General features: G+C 47.4%; 1 protein-coding gene across 1 annotated transcript in view; it reads left to right on the forward strand.

The window, feature by feature from the left end:
- The window catches only part of CCDC7 (coiled-coil domain containing 7), a 173357-nt gene that overhangs the window by 159154 nt on the left and 240 nt on the right, over positions 1–13963 (forward strand). The window lies entirely within an intron of this gene.

Genomic DNA, 13963 nt, shown 5'->3' on the forward strand with positions numbered 1-13963 from the left:
TGATCGTCATCTAGCGTCTGCTCAGCTGGAGAGATCCAAATATTCTGGCATCGTAATTAGCGCACTCTGCACTTACCTGCACTTACCTGCTGTCCATGTTAGCCGTCCGTCGGAGCTCCTGATTGATGTTTCCATGCTGCCTGCCTTCCCTGCGCTGCGCACTTTTACCTGCTTAGCGTGCTGGGGGTCCTGCTGACAGCTTCTTGCGGTGATTCTGGCCACAGTCGCTACATGCCGTATACATCTTGGCAAGTGTCTGCGCTATACTGTGGACTCCGCTGAGGCGTCCGTCCCTCCTTTTCACATCATGGATTTATCAGGATCATCTGGGGACTGACCTTGGCACAGAGTTTCATGGATTTGAACGCCTTGGGGGGGAGGGAGGGTCTGTATAACTACTGTACTGTAACACACCATCGCTACGAGCTTCACTATGGGGTTTGCTAGCAGCGCTTTTTCATCCAGGAATGTACAGGACTAGGCCATTACTCTCCTATTCCTGCAAGTGTATAGAGATCAGGTTTATATATTTGTTTTTCTACATAAATACACCCACTACCTCTTTAGAAATGTAAGTATTTTGCAACAGAGCATATCAATGGTATACTGGGAAAGTTCATTTTGCTTTGTTCCTGACAGGGGTTACAATTGAAGGATAATATGTTATTCATGTTACCTATTTAGTGTCAGAGTTTATTTATCTTTACACTAGCTGATATACCCAGCGTTGCCCGGCATTACATTTTCCCGCTCCCCCTCTCTCTCTGCTCACCCCCTATCTCTGCTCCCCCTCTCCTCCCCATTGCCCTCCCTCTCTCTCTCTCCCCATTGCCCTCTGTCTCTCCCCATTGCCGTCTCCCCATTGCCCCGTCTCCCCATTGCCCTCTCTCCCCCCCTTCCCCTTTCTCCCCCCCTTCCCCTTTCTCCCCCCCCTCCCCTTTCTCCCTCCCTCCCCTTTCTCCCCCCCCTTCCCCTTTCTCCCCCCCCCTTCCCCTTTCTTCCCCCCTTCCCCTTTCTCCCCCCCCTTCCCCTTTCTCCCCCCCCTTCCCCTTTCTCCCCCCCTTCCCCTCCCTTCCCCTTTCTCCCCCCCCCCTTCCCCTCCCTCCCCCCCCCTTCCCCTCCCTTCCCCTTTCTCCCCCCCCTTCCCCTTTCTCCCCCCCTTTCTCCCCCCCTTCCCCTTTCTCCCCCTCCTTCCCCTTTCCCCCCCCCTTCCCCTTTCTCCCCCCCTTCCCTTTCTCCCCCCCTTCCCCTTTCTCCCCCCCCTTCCCCTTTCTCCCCCCCCTTCCCCTTTCTCCCCCCCCCTTCCCCTTTCTCCCCCCCCTTCCCCTTTCTCCCCCCCCTTCCCCTTTCTCCCCCCCCCTTCCCCTTTCTCCCCCCCCCTTCCCCTTTCTCCCCCCCCCCTTCCCCTTTCTCCCCCCCCTTCCCCTTTCTCCCCCCCTTCCCCTTTCTCCCCCCCCCTTCCCCTTTCTCCCCCCCCTTCCCCTTTCTCCCCCCCCTTCCCCTTTCTCCCCCCCCCTTCCCCTTTCTCCCCCCCCTTCCCCTTTCTCCCCCCCCTTCCCCTTTCTCCCCCCCTTCCCCTTTCTCCCCCCCCTTCCCCTTTCTCCCCCCCCTTCCCCTTTCTCCCCCCCCTTCCCCTTTCTCCCCCCCCCTTCCCCTTTCTCCCCCCCCCTTCCCCTTTCTCCCCCCCCCTTCCCCTTTCTCCCCCCCCTTCCCCTTTCTCCCCCCCCCCTTCCCCTTTCTCCCCCCCTTCCCCTTTCTCCCCCCTGTCTGTTTCTCCACCGTTGACAGCAATCTGGTTCCGCACATGAATGCGGCCCCCGTGTTAACAGATCTGCCCCCCCATCACACCTCCGTTCCCCCCCCCCCTTCACATGTCTATTTCTCCCCCCCCCCCCTTCAGAGCTCAGTGGGTGGGTGGGTTAGTGGTTGGGTGTGTTAGTGACTGGGTGGGTTAGTGACTTTAGTGGGTGGGTGGGTTAGTGACTTTAGTGACCTTTAGTGACTTTTAGTGACTGGGTGGGTGGGTGGGTGACTGACTTGGTGTGTTATTTCTCCCCCCCAGCTGCAATAATTATGTATATACCGTGATCTTTATTCACGCATGTCGACGTAATTAATCCTTAATACCCCTTACCATATTCCCCCATTTGTGAATAAAGATCACGGTATATACATAATTATTCTTTCATTCCTAAACCTCATTTTTTGTATCATAATATGTGATAACATACATGACACTCGTGTCTCCAGCAACTCTGATTTTTACACAGAGATGTGAATGCCCAATGCTAATTATTAGTAGCCCAGTGCAGATCTAGTAGAACAGGTGCTAGTCAGTTGATTAGCTGAATTTTAATTACGCAAGGTATATTAAGATGTGAAGAGGGAGGGGGCGGTACACTCTTGACGAAGCCATGCATCCAATTGGCGAAACGCGTTGAGTGGAAGCCGCCCAGAGGAGGAGAGACGAGGTGCTAGTGACTGTCAATCCAAAAGCCAAAACCGGAAGTGACGCGACGCCCCAGAGAGCTGACCGCAGAGGAGTCCTACCATCTGATCGATCGCTGAACAGAGGCGGGGGGTGAGCCAGGCACAAATCGACTCTCCTATATCACATTTGGTGATTCATGCGCATTTTAACGTTTTTATTGTAAGTGTGCATTTTTGGTACCATTATAAAATTACGTTTTACTATTGGTCTGCACTATGGATATCTTTCTTTTTTACATACATCCTCATCTCGCTGCGATTGGAGAATAATATCACTCCAAAGCCTGAAGTTTTTCCTGCTATCCAAGCTGTCTGTTGTTTCCCGTTTTTCACTAAAATCCTGTGAGTTATTTATTTATTATCACTTTATTTTAAGTGGTCACTAATAGTGTTAGCGCCTGTTTTTTCACTGTCACATATCACATATCACAAGCAATAAGGTGCATACACTACTGACTCACAAACATCTCCAGAGCTACCCAGATATAAGCATTACGCACTGGGGATGGGACTATATCGCATGATCCGACCACAATAGTGGCGGAGTTCTCCAATACCCTGTTGATTCCCCCTTTTTTTTTTTTAATTTCTCCCCCCTATACTATCACCCTATACGATAGCCTCACTAAATGAGTAAATCATCGCAACGGGAGCTCGGGTAGCTCGCTATTAGTGCAAGGTAACAAGACTATGGCCCTTATTCTATATAGGTACTGTAAATGGTGGGGAATAGAGGCTCGTCTATTGTATCACTGAATGTAAAGAGTCTAAACTCACCCATTAAAAGAAGGATGACCCTCGTAAAGCTTAAATCTAAAAGAGGTATGTAACAGGGGAGTAATCCCTGTTCTAGTAATGTGCCTTTAATCTAGCAGTGTGGTGGTTAACTGCTGGTAGTCAATTAATAAACACCACCTGCCTGATTTAGATTGCTTACAAAAGCCTGTCTGTTGAGACAGGAAGTGTGTCTCTGTGGAGGGAGAAAGGGGGTGGCCCGGGATTAAAGGGGTTACACCCCATTTGGCCATCCCCTGACCTCACCAGGGAGACACGGGGTTAACTGGGCTGAGACCCAGAACTGTGATTTAACCCTGTTATGACATGTAAATGTGTATTCCCCTGTTTCCCCTGTTTTATTGTAACATCTGGTTAATCCGTGTCTGCAGCACACACACACTGGGATCCATCCGGGAGCACAAGGGTTAATAGTTGTATAGTGATTATAGCCCTTTGTGTAACTTTCCCGCCTTTTCAGGCACCATTTTGCAGGCTCCCATAGGCCGCCATTGGGATTCCATGTCTTTCAATGGCGAATCTTGCTGTTGAGTCCTGTTCCTGAGAAGACCAGCAGATGGCGTCCGAGAGGGAGAGCGGCGGTTTTCCATTGAAAGTCAATGGGCTCATTGACTTCAATGGAGAAATCCTCGAGAGAGAGCTTTCCAGGAACGAGTTGGCTGCCGTCCAAACCGCAAAGCGGATACATTTTCAATAGGAGAGCTTTGATCACTTACAAGTCAAGTTTAATGACAAGTGGCGTGGGAATAAACAGTTCTAGGGCCCCTAGGAATAAAATTATTTCTGTTTTCCTAGACATCCCCCCACTCGACCACCACCGGGTCCCTGTATCCTGGACCCCCGATAAGGGTCGAACCGAGAAGAGCGGGCCGCGCCATAGGTTCCAATGGCGGCGGCAGAAACAGTTCAGGAAAACGGCTAAGTGTCAAAAGCTGAAATTTGGTAATCCATAGCTCCGGTTCCGGAGGGCCCAGAGGATCGGGGTTTGGGGTATCTGTAGCCACTGCTCCAGCATCGCTGCAGAACCATCCTTGACCCTCTTGGACCAACCCGACGGAGTATGGACCCCCTTGAAAGTTTGGGATTTTTCCCATAGACTCCAATGGCGGCCAAACCCCATTGACCGGCTACGGCGGAACAACCTCATTGACTTCAACGGCGGCATTGCCCCGTTGAAAGTCTATGGCGGGGATTCCCATAGCCACCAACGGCGGCGGTTTGCCATTGAAAGTCTATGGCGGCAAAGCCCGTTGTTTTCAATGGGGATTTAGTGAAAAACCGTGATTTAATTTACAGCGGAGATTTGTGTATCAAAATGTAAAACGGTTATAAGTGTATTTGTGTATCTCCGGTCCCGAAGGTCGTAGCAAGTCGCAAATTGGACCATAGGGTGTCCCAGTTCCGGCATTGAGAACTGGGAAGTTTGGACCTGCTGGACCTAACGGAACCGGATATTTTAATATGTTCTTGCTTTATCCAACATACTGGATTTCAAGGTATGGGTAAAACCCAGAGGAAATTCCTTTACATACCAGGGTAGCATATGGCCAGAAAGGCGACCCAATGTCTAGGACTTGAGTATGTTTCAAAGGATTTTGTCACCTCCACTGTTTGCATGAGGGCGGAGATTACTCAAACCAGAGCAGTCTTCAAGTGTTCCATTTCAAACCTCACAAATAAAGAACATCCTGCCAGGGTCCCAAACTGGTAGACTAGCTGGCATTCCTGATGTAGAGGAGGGGTTATAGAAATGAGACCCCAGAGCTCTACTGCGCATGTACCAACTAGCAGGGGGCATGAGTCAAATTGTGTTCCCACGTTAACGAGTGGCTAGAGGTATTTGAAAACCAATCCACGGTACTCAATGTTAAGGATAGGGCACAAAAGGTTTATAAACTATTGTTCCCCTGTATCCTTGGTCTTCAATTTATCATCTGAATGCTACCTGATTGCGAGAGAATTGCTATGCGATATACTTCTCATTCCCCAACCCCAAAGTAAGTGTACTTCTTATATACAAATAAAATGAGTGCGCTAACTACTAAGGTCTACTGTATATATAACCCAAATAAAACACCACTTGGTGAAGTGAGAAAATAATAAATATGCAACCTCTATATAGACCTGGCGTCTGCAGCTGTTGTAAGGGTAGAGGAACCCCTAAAGCAACTGTAAAAAAGGAACAAAAGCGCAAACGCACATAGTGAAGTATGCAAAGTAATATATATATATATATTGTTTAGGGTAAGATATCTGCGTACATCAGATTAGAAAGTTACCAGCATTTCATGTACATAAACATGAGTGAGTGGAGGTGATGCATCTGCCGCCAACCATCTGGGGATCTTCCTTAATGCAGCATGGCACACTCTGCAGCTGAGGACAAGCCTCCGTTTGAGTCCTTCTTTGGGTTACAGGAGTCTAATTGAAGAGCTTCACTCGAGGGGAACTCCGTTCATCTCTCCTAGCCTCGTTACCCGGCTCCGTCGGCGATGGAGGTCAACAGCTTCTCGGGCAAGCTGTTACCTCAAGTGTCCCGTTTAGCTAGCATGGGATCCCTGAAGAAGAAGCCTTCGCTTCGAAACGCGTTGGATAAATTTTTAGCATATTTATCACTTTTTATTACCTATCTGTATGCTAGCTATACTCTCTGATATTGCGTGGAGCCGAAATACTAGGCATTTTCCCGCGATTGTGGACAGTGCGGTAAAAACATCCTCACTTTACGGCCGTCCTCACTTTGCGGCCGATCACCCAGGACATACGGGACACTTGAGGTAACAGCTTGCCCGAGAAGCTGTTGACCTCCATCGCCGACGGAGCCGGGTAACGAGGCTAGGAGAGATGAACGGAGTTCCCCTCGAGTGAAGCTCTTCAATTAGACTCCTGTAACCCAAAGAAGGACTCAAACGGAGGCTTGTCCTCAGCTGCAGAGTGTGCCATGCTGCATTAAGGAAGATCCCCAGATGGTTGGCGGCAGATGCATCACCTCCACTCACTCATGTTTATGTACATGAAATGCTGGTAACTTTCTAATCTGATGTACGCAGATATCTTACCCTAAACAATATATATATATATTACTTTGCATACTTCACTAAGTGTACTTCTTGTCTGTTACTGTATTATTCGTGTGTTCACCTATCCAAAGGAATAAATATACTTTATTATATCTAAGACTCGTTCAGTTCGACCCAGTGATTTGTGTAACCTTTAATAACCTGAGACAGGCTATCGTCACAGTCTCCTTAGCTCATACCTGAGCTGAACTTGGGAGAGAGAGCAGAGATTGTCTTTGACTCTCACAACAGTCTTGAGCCCTGCCAGAAGAAACAGCAGAGCTGCTTACAAGACACAGGGAAAACTTCTAAACGTGAATGCTGACACACCCTGAGGGAAGGGAGCTGAACCAGGAACAGAGGAGATTTTCCCTCCAAGGAACAGATAAGACTTTCATTCTTAAGAGACTTCTTATATCTGCTTATTTCATGCTATATGTTTTGGGGCTGGGAGACATGCTTAACTAAGGGAGTTGTGTAATTGCATGGTGTTTCACTAGGAATACTCCCAGGTGAATAGAAGATTTGTTTCCCCCCCCCCCCTGTGTTTGGATGGTTTCCTGATGAAAAGGAAAAGGCACAATAAAGCCTTGTTATAATTTCACCTTACAAAAGTCTCCAATTGTGTACCTCTGTGAACGTCTGTCTACAAGGTGATATAATAAGGCTGCAGGAGACGCAATCCAACAGAGAGGACACTGGGAGACATAAAGATATGGCATTCACATATGTGCACTACTCACCAGCGCAAAATAAGAAAGATGGCGTAGCCATACTCATAAGAACAAATGTATAATTTTCACTAGATCATTGTGAGGACTACAAACATGGACTCTCCTACTTTTGCGGCCTCTAATATCATGGACAACCAGGATGGTTGTCAACAGCAAGTGACCTCACTTGCCCACATTGAAGCAACCGCAGCTATCTTGCTTTATGGCAATTCCTGCCCTCACTTTCAAAACAGGAAGTAAGCCTCAGGTTGAGATTGAAATCGCTCACCCCTGTCATCTCCCTTTACAGTATAACTCCTTTCCTTGGAAAGGTTCCATTCTTTGTTCCTGTCACAAATCCATGCCTAGTTCCTGTCAGAATCCCGGTGTGCTGTTCTGTCTGCATTTGGACTCTCTCCAGCAGTGACCCCAGAACAGTTAATGCGACCATTCTGTCTCCTGCCCCGACTTCAGAACTGTGTTCTCAATCAAGATGCTGCACCCTGCCTTGACCCTGGAACCCACAGTTCATAATCATTCAGAATCTAGATCCCAGGTAAAGGTCGGTCTATACTCCCCACCTCTGCCTAGCGGTTCTGGCTCCTGGACAGTAACAAGCAACATACGCAAATGTAACATGTTACACAGGCCACACAATGGACCTTGCAGAGGTGGAGAATGCTGTGTCCCTCCAGGGCCAATTTCTGGTGATTCACTCCAAGCACTGGCTATGTTGGATATGAAATTGGACTCTTATCGCCTCCACCTTGCAAACACTCGCTATGCATATTTTTTCCCTCTGCATTCCCTGCTGATGCCTCTTCGGCACCTGCACCTCTGGTCCAGCAAGCGGCACCGATTTCAGTAGTACTCAAGGAACCAACTATCATCATGAGCTGGATGCTTTCCTCGTAGAGAGCACACAGCTTGCAAGCAGTGGGGATAATTGGAATGGATACAGCGACTGACACTCAGTTCTCCTTCTGCATTATCCCCTTCGTTTTTGCTGTCCCCATTGCCCAGATCTCAGCAGCGCCTCCAATGTAACACCCCCCCCCCTAAGGGAGATATGTATGTCAATGGTGCTGGGTCCCTCACCTGTAGTATATCAGGAAGCCTGAGTCTCCGCAGAGGGTGATGGGAGTAGCGAGGGGACAGGCTTGTAGTTCTTCTGGTGTAGCGCCTCCATCCTATAGGAACCCCTTCCAGTAATTTACACCAGAGGCAAGGAACTTTGTACCATTTATTGGTAGACCAGCAGATTCCTTCCTCTCTTGCAAGAGAGGTACTTATTACATCCTAATCGATGACACTTTCCCCTCACATCTTGTCCTCTTCTCCCTGACTAGGCCCCCCAAGGGCTTGAGGCTAGTCGCCACCTCCTTACCCCCTGATGGGGTAAGGCAGACATCAGTCTCACTCACTTAGGGGCAGGCTACATTCTGGAATCTTTCATTCTCCCTAAATTTAGGAAGGAATCATCTTATATACCTGGAGAGGGGTTAGTAAGGCTGTCACAAAACTGGCCAGGCTGGAAGGAGGAGCAGGCATCACCCCACACCACCGTGACCCTGTAAACACCCTCTGCCCCCACCCCGAGGCATGATGTTTCCAACTGCCACTAGCCTGCACCTGGCTATGGCTACAATTTGTATAATGTGCTGCTGGACTCTCATGCTGGCTTATGAGGAAGGGATATAACTAACACTGCCTACACCTTACCAGGACTTATATGCAAGGGCCAGGAAAAACACATAGCCAAGGAGACTCGGCTACAACTACATTGATGGTACTATACCGCAGACCACCTGCATGCCTTCTTCCCTACAACCTCCCCACTGTGTTTGCAAAGCTCCGACCAAATAATCGTGTTCATACACATTCGATTGTCATGCTCCAAAATGAAGAGTTATTGGGAGAGAATCAAAAGTCTAACTCTCAAGGTTGTGGGGTTGTGTCCTCCATGGAATATGGAATCTGTACTGATCGATAGGGTTATAGTAAATTTGGACATAAATGCAGAAGCCCTGATAAAACATATATTCTCTGCAGCTAAAAACAAAATCGCTAATTACTGGAAGCAAGTGAACCCACCGCCAATTAAGACGGTTTGGGATAAAATCAATGATATGATTATGGAGAACTGCCTGACGAAGCAGATGAGTGTGTAAAATGCATTGTGTTAGAGCTTTTGAAGTGTCCTGTGCAAATTGCGCCCTGTAACTTTGCCGGCTGTGTTGAGGAAGACACTGAGCCCAGGAGACGCGTCAGACTGCAACATACGGGATACACCATACTACGTGAACCCGGAAGTGGCAAACCAACACCGAGACACCAGTGGATCCCATCACGCGGGATCAAACTCCTCGAGTACCGCACTGTCTCCAAGATTCACAATCACTGGCGGGGCAACATGGACACACGTTTTTAAAGTGTTTACTGGGCTACTTTATATGTAAGTTGCTACTTGCTTTCATTTGTACTGAAAAACTGAATATAAAGGCGCGAACAACTTAAATAAAATAATCATAAAGGTGTAAAACAAATTAAATAGCACACAGTGAACATAAATGAATAAATAGTGTAGGTCTGATAACCCAGCTCAAACCCTCTGGTGGGACCTGTTTCACGGGTTCCAAGATGTGTGACAATTTCTCAAACAATCCAGGGGGATCATGTAAGGGAAAAAAACACACAAATAAGTGTAGATGTATGGATAATTAATGAATAAGGCACGTGATGATTTCCTGGCTCGTATGTCTTGTCTACTCACAAGATGTCAGAGGATAAAAAGCAGTTTGCAAGAAAAGCTGCTACCCATATGGAGTATAAATGGTCAGGATCCCCCCTCAATGGCTCAATCAGCGATGAGATGAAATATGTGAAGGATGAGAGAAAGAGCTACATAGTGCGATCAGGCTGGTATTAAATTCTTTATGTAAAAAGGGTATAAAATGCGCACTTACAATGTGCAAAATTAAAACAAGCATATATCACTTTGTTAGTGAAATTGAAGGTTCGCCGTGTTGCTCACCACCTCCCCTGGGTCTTTCAAGCTTCTCCCGCTCGTGATCCAAGACTGGAGCTCCCCTCCTTGCGCCCATCGGAGCGTGTGACGTCGCGGCTGCAGGGCTGGTGAACTACGGATCGTCTCCAAGATCAAAATTGGTCCACTCAACGCGTTTCGCCCAGTTGACAGGAACTGTATTCGGCTTCGTCAGGAGTGTGTATACTGGTATACAGGTAACCCTTATATACCCCTTCTCATGTATAAATCAAGCAATTAAATATGCTAATCCTACTATCGCTAATAGCACTATAATGCATACAGGTGAATAAGATATGATTTATCTAACATGACTATAGAGACATCAATTAACAGGAGAATACAGCACATGGAGAGCGGCAATAAAGTCAGCAATAGGGTCAATAACAACAGTAAACAACAAAGATTCAACCCTCAATAAAGAGGGATCTATGAAACGTCATTTTTAATTGATTAATTATAAATCGTAAATGTGAATTATCACTATGATACCATTAAACGGAATCAGAAAATATCAAATGGCAACTACATCAGATCTTTATTTTATATATATGCATATTTTTAAAAGATGTATTCATGGAGAAGATGTTCTATCAAATGGAACAATATCAGGGATATTGAGAAAGTCCTGAGGGATGAAACGCGTTGGTGCGTGGTCCTGTACTATTGCCAAGCTGACTATTAAAGGCTAATATATATTTTTATCCCATGTCTGGAGTTGCCCTTCATTTTTTGCGTTCGTGGACGCTGTGAGCTGTGCTCCTCTTCTCTTCTACCTCCTTACGTATGTTTAAAAGGTGCTGTAAAGAAATGTAATTTATGTTATCTATTTTACACCTGAACAATTGCCCACCACTGAAATCAGGTAGAGTACTGTATAAAAATACCTGTTAAGTTATTATGCCATTCAGTGGGCTCACCGCGGGCATGCACAAAGATATTCATTGTGCCATCTGCCAGATACATAGTGTATTACAATTAAATACTATACCCCACAAGACCGTGGGATGTGATTCTGCTGACTGCCCGGCCAAACCACGGTGCACGAAGTGTTCCTACAGGTGGAGACTCGGGTTTAAAGCCATGTCACTGTACCGGGGACAGTAAGGCTTTGGTCCCGCTGCGTGCGTGCGCGTTCCTCACCAGCAGGGGTATCCTTTCCTAGCCGACCCCAGTCCCCCCTCGCTGCATGGCTCACAACGCGCTGTGACGCGTCAGCCGCCAGGGGATGCAAGAAAATTGTGATCCCGAGCGGTGACGCGTCACGTGGTGCGCTGATGAGCCTATCAGCGGCGGGGGTGGGAGCTGTCAGAGAGCTCCCTCCACAAGGTAGGGGGGGGGGGTGGTGATGTGTGTGTGTGTCTGTCTGTGTGTCTGTCTGTGTGTGTGGACCGGGGGGAGGGATCAGCACGGAGAGGAGGGCATTTGTGGGGGGGAGGGGGAGCTGCTTACCGTCCAGCATACAGCCGGCAGCAGCTCCCTCCTGCAGCCCGGGAGACCGACCCCCGCTGAAGCCCTCCGCTGAAACCACGCCCCCCGGCCGCCACTCCTGCTCCCTACAGACCTCATATAGCTGTCAATTGCCTCTCCACATTATTAAATTCTGTCTACACACTAAACTCGAGTGAAACTTGACTAGCTTACCAAAGTTTCATGAAGTTTGACTTCTAATGACCATGTATCATAGTCCTCAGTGAACATTTTTATAAGATGCATACTGGTAGAGGTTGATAAAGATACGAAGTAAACATAATTTCAGTAAGGCTAAAAGGAGAAACTATTGTTGGACTTAGTTACAATGTGCAGAAATAAAAGGAGTAGCTGAGAGTGACTAGTGAGATTCTGTCCTTCTGCTGCTCCACCAAAAACATGTTAAACAAGTTCCTTAAATGACACAGAACTGCATGGAAGAGAGTCCTGACACTTAACCTGAAAGCTAGTACAGTATTTGTGGTACATGTCACAATACAATCAGTAATTTAGCAATTGATACATTTCAATGTGATACCCACCAAATGCTGCTCTGCTCATCGATTTCATAACAAAATGAGGTCTCCCGACCTTTGATGAGAAGATCCATGTGTGTGTTCTGTGAATGAATTTTTAAATTTCGTTTTTTATTCCTAAAAACGGAGCCTAAACCGAACTTAACTTGGGTGCTAAGCTCGGCTCCCACTTTGTGACATTATTGCACATAACAATGGTAGTTAATGCTGATCTGGGTGCGATACCCCTCATCGCCGCTTAGTGAATCTCGCTCTCTAAAGTGCAATAATGTTACAAAATGGAAAGAGCATTATGCCAAATTACTCAGTGGCATGGTGATCCGGAGCTGAGGCGATGGGTGGCACTGGAGAGGGAGGTGTGCGCCCCACTAGAGCTCAAGGACCTAATTTGGTACCCTAAATCTAGATTAAAAGACTTAAAGGATCCGCTGACCTCGGTGCTTAACTCCCTATCGGTCTGGGAAGCGGCTAAAAATAATCACTCATTAACCTCAAAACATACTCTAATGGCTCCCCTATACGGAAATCCAGATTTTGCTCCAGGGCTAGTTGGTAAGAACTTCACACGTTGGCAAAACTTGGGGCTTAGAAGGCTAAAGGACCTGGAGGGACGAGACACGATCAAACCATTTGAGCTATTACAGTCAGAAACGGACCTCCCCAACACAGAATTCCTTAGATACCTCCAGGTCCGGGCATTTTATACCAAACACCTAAATAGACCACCGCTTACTAATTTTGAGAAGCTCTGTAATCGGGGAACCGACAAACGGGGACTCATCTCTGCACTGTACAGGGAAGTGGTTAGGGCGGACATTGACAGCTCACATAAAACTAGGTTCATGACACAATGGGAGACAGACCTGACAGGACCGTTAGAAGACGAAGACTGGACAGCGATCTTTAAAGCTGCGGCCAGTAGCTCGATTTGTACGACATTGAAGGAGAACTCATATAATGTATTAATGAGGTGGTATCTCACCCCAGTTAGATTGGCAAAATTCGTAGCGGGAGCTTCCCCGCTCTGTCCCAGGCAGTGCGGGGAATAGGGAGATCTGGTGCACATGCTGTGGTCTTGTCCACGACTCATACCCGTCTGGACGCAAATCAGAGATTGGCTACAGAGGATCTTTTTGGGCCTCAAAATTCAACTAGACCCGTGGGTGTTTCTGTTGGGTAAGCCCACGAATGAGGTGTCTAGATCAGGAAACAAATTAATTGCACATTTTGCTACGGCGATGAGGTGCGAGACCGCAGCACTGTGGAATCAGAATGCAATTCCATCAATAGATAAAATTTGGAACAGAATTTGGTTTGCTTGCCAGATGGAAAAGTTGACAAGTTTGGTCAACGACACTGGCCCAAATTTCCAAAAAGTCTGATTGCTCTGGTTGGCTCAGACTGATATCCCAGGGGTGAGCAATGCCTCCGTTTGGCTTTAATAAAATCAGGTGGGTTCTCCTTCGAGGGCGGACAGAAAACAAGGGAGGAACAATAAAGAGACGACACTAACACAAAGCCTCGGGACGACCGAGGGAGAATGAGCGCCCCCCCTACCTCTATGCTGGGTGCCTCATGGACACAGATAGATCTGAGCCCTAAGTGGCGGTCTAGGACCAGAGAAGAACACTAATGGAGTTACCTCCTCAAAGCTACCCTCCCACACCCCCCTGTCATTCCCTCCCTTCCTCCTACCCCAATTCTCTCCTGCCTACCCCTTCCCATGTTCGTATAGGTGTTGTCTGTTCCATAATATACATTATGGTACCAATGTGATACTTGTATGCAATACTTTTGAAAAACCAATAAAAGAAAGTTAAAAAAAAAAAAAATGGGAAGAGCTTAGCACCCACG

Source organism: Ascaphus truei, chromosome 2 (genome assembly GCF_040206685.1).
Source record: "Ascaphus truei isolate aAscTru1 chromosome 2, aAscTru1.hap1, whole genome shotgun sequence".
NCBI lineage: Eukaryota > Metazoa > Chordata > Amphibia > Anura > Ascaphidae > Ascaphus > Ascaphus truei.